General features: G+C 41.7%; 1 non-coding gene across 1 annotated transcript; it reads right to left on the bottom strand.

Annotated features, from left to right (window-relative positions):
- Positions 1–455: 455 nt before the first annotated feature.
- LOC120105618 lies at positions 456–561 on the bottom strand. The gene has a single exon (XR_005507956.1). It is a non-coding gene; the product is annotated as a small nucleolar RNA R71 (small nucleolar RNA).
- Between the last annotated feature and the right edge of the window lie 2,245 nt (positions 562–2,806).

Raw genomic sequence — 2,806 nt, 5'->3', positions numbered from 1 at the left:
TTTTGACCCTGAAATAGAACGGACCCTTAGGAATATTCGAGCTGAGATCAGAACATTAGAATCATCCCCACCTCCTGAGATGGCTGAAGAACAACCCAAACTCCTGAGGGAGTACTTTACTCCCACCATTTACACTTCTCCATCTTGCATTCGCTTACCTGTGGTAGCAGCTGTACAATATGAAATAAAGTCTAGTGTGATCCAAATGCTCCCATCTTTTTATGGGCTCACCAACGAAGATCCATATAAACACTTAGATGAATTTCTTGAGATTTGCACCACTGTCAAGATTCAAAGCTTCACTAATGATACTCTGAAACATAGATTATTTCCCTTCTCCCTTAAAGATAGATCCAAGCAATGGCTGAATTCTTTAGAAGCCAATTCGATTCATTCCTGGGATCAAATGCAACAAGAATTTCTTAAAAAGTACTTTTCCATAGGAAGAACGAACCAGTTTAGGCGTGCCATCACAAGCTTCTCCCAAACTGAGGAAGAAGAATTTCATGAAACTTGGGAGAGATTTCGGGACCTAATCCGTAAATGCCCACATCATCAAATACCTAAATGGTAGCTAGTGCAATGTTTTTATGACGGATTAACTAAACGAAACCGTCAGATGATCGATGCCGCATGCGAGGGAACTTTCATGCTTCAAAACGAGCATGAAGCATGGCAATTATTTGAAAATCTTAATGAAAACTCCCTCCATCATGCTTCCTGTTCTCGTCAAGCACTCCCGAGTTCCCAGAGAAAAGGAACCATTTGTGAAATAAGTCATTCTATGGACCTGTCTAGCAAGGTAGATGCATTGTCCCATAAGATTGACCAACTGATCATAGGGGGACATGTCGTTAGCTCTTTTCAAGCACAAGTGTGTGCTATCTGTTCTAGCCCATCGCATCCTACTCATGAGTGCCCCTCAGCACCCCAATTTCCCGAACTCGTGCAAGAATACATCAATGCTGCTCAAACACAACCCAGACCGAGTAATGACCCATTTTCCAATACATATAACTTGGGATGGCGGAGTCATACAAATTTTTCTTGGAGGCAGCAAGCTTCTAATACCTCCCAATCCTTCTCCCAAAATTTTTAAAACCCGCAGAATTTTCATCTCTACCGTCCCTCAACTCAATTTCAACATCCTCCTCCTCCAACCCAAAGAAATATAGCCTTTGAGGGGAAGGTGTTGACTGCCCTTCAAGGTTTGGAGGCAAACACACAACTATTGCACTCTCACACGCAATCAATTGCTAAGCTAGAATCCCCAATGGGTCAACTAGCTAATGCATTAAACAAGCGAGAGGAAGGCAAGCTTCCAAGTCAACCAATGAGTAATCCAAGGGGACAATACGTGGCTCAAGAAACTCGACTAAATCATGAGCAAGCCAATGCTTTGACTACCCTTAGCAGTGGACGTGTAATAGATAATAAGGTTGGGAAGGGTAACAATAAGAAAGGTGAAGAAGAGGAGAGGAATGTATCACATGAAAATCCAAAACCTTCTTCAGCTAGTCCACCATCTGCCACAACCCACATTCCAAAGGCCCCATTTTCTGAAGCACTTAATGCACCCTCTCCCTTTGGCAAGAAGGGAACTTCACTAGAAGAGATGATGGAGGTCTTCAAACAAGTTAAAATCAACCTCCCGCTCCTTGATGCCATCAAACAAGTTCCCTCCTATGCCAAATTTCTCAAAGACCTTTGCACCCAAAAGCGAAAATCTAGGACACATGTGCCTAAAAAGGTCCTCCTAACTGAGCAGGTAAGTTCCATTCTCCAACACAACACCCCTCCAAAATTCAAAGATCCTGGCGCTCCTACTATTTTCTGTGTCATAGGAGATAACTCCATTGATCGAGCACTCTTAGATCTAGGGGCAAGTGTGAATCTTCTACCCTATTCAATCTATGAGAAATTTGGGTTAGGTGAATTAAAACCCACCTCAGTGTCTTTACAATTGGCTGATCGATCTGTGAAGATGCCATGGGGGATGATTAAAGATGTTCTTGTCAAGGCAGACAAATTCTATTTTTCAGTAGATTTTATCGTCCTTGATATGGAACATATGCCTAACCTAAAAAAATAAATCCCTGTGATTCTTGGTCGTCCCTTTTTAGCGACAGCCAATGCATGTATCAACTGTAGAACTGGGGCAATGGATATTGTTAGATGTATGCCCTAGAAGCCAATCTGGCTGACACATTGTTAATTCTAGGGACATAATTTTGTACTTGACTATTTATTATTGAATAAATAAAAGGCATCTTTTCATTCATATTATATATGTGTCTATGAATCGTCCATGAAATTAATAAGATGATGATGCATATTCTCAAGAGTTGAGAATTTGAGCCATGTATCATTAGTGATTAATTTCTAAACGCTCCTGATCGATGGATCATCACGAGGACGGTAATCGATCCGATGAGATCAGTGCACAGATTACTTTCCTTATGGATGGACGAGACTCGAGTCCACAGTGTAGCGACACTGAAGTAATAGTGCAGGTGCTTGTTAAGAACAAGGGTACTGAGCGTGACCAATACAAGAAGTCACTTGGATGTCTATCCACTCGTCAGTGACTTGCTTGATGTTGCAGTAGTATGACTGGTCCTTTGACCTGCAGTGCTTCAGCTACTCACAGTGAGGTTATTGTAGTTTGACTACACGTATACATGGTCTCTAGTCATATGGGTCCTTGTAGTGTAGATTGGCTGCATTAAGTTCACTGTAGGAGTAGGGTATGCACTTACATGGAATCTATCGACCTTGATAGAAGAGGAGTGATCCTATGTGATTT

Source organism: Phoenix dactylifera, unplaced genomic scaffold (assembly GCF_009389715.1).
Source record: "Phoenix dactylifera cultivar Barhee BC4 unplaced genomic scaffold, palm_55x_up_171113_PBpolish2nd_filt_p 000324F, whole genome shotgun sequence".
In the NCBI taxonomy this organism is placed as follows: Eukaryota; Viridiplantae; Streptophyta; class Magnoliopsida; order Arecales; family Arecaceae; genus Phoenix; species Phoenix dactylifera.
This window is presented reverse-complemented; position numbering and strand designations above follow the sequence as displayed.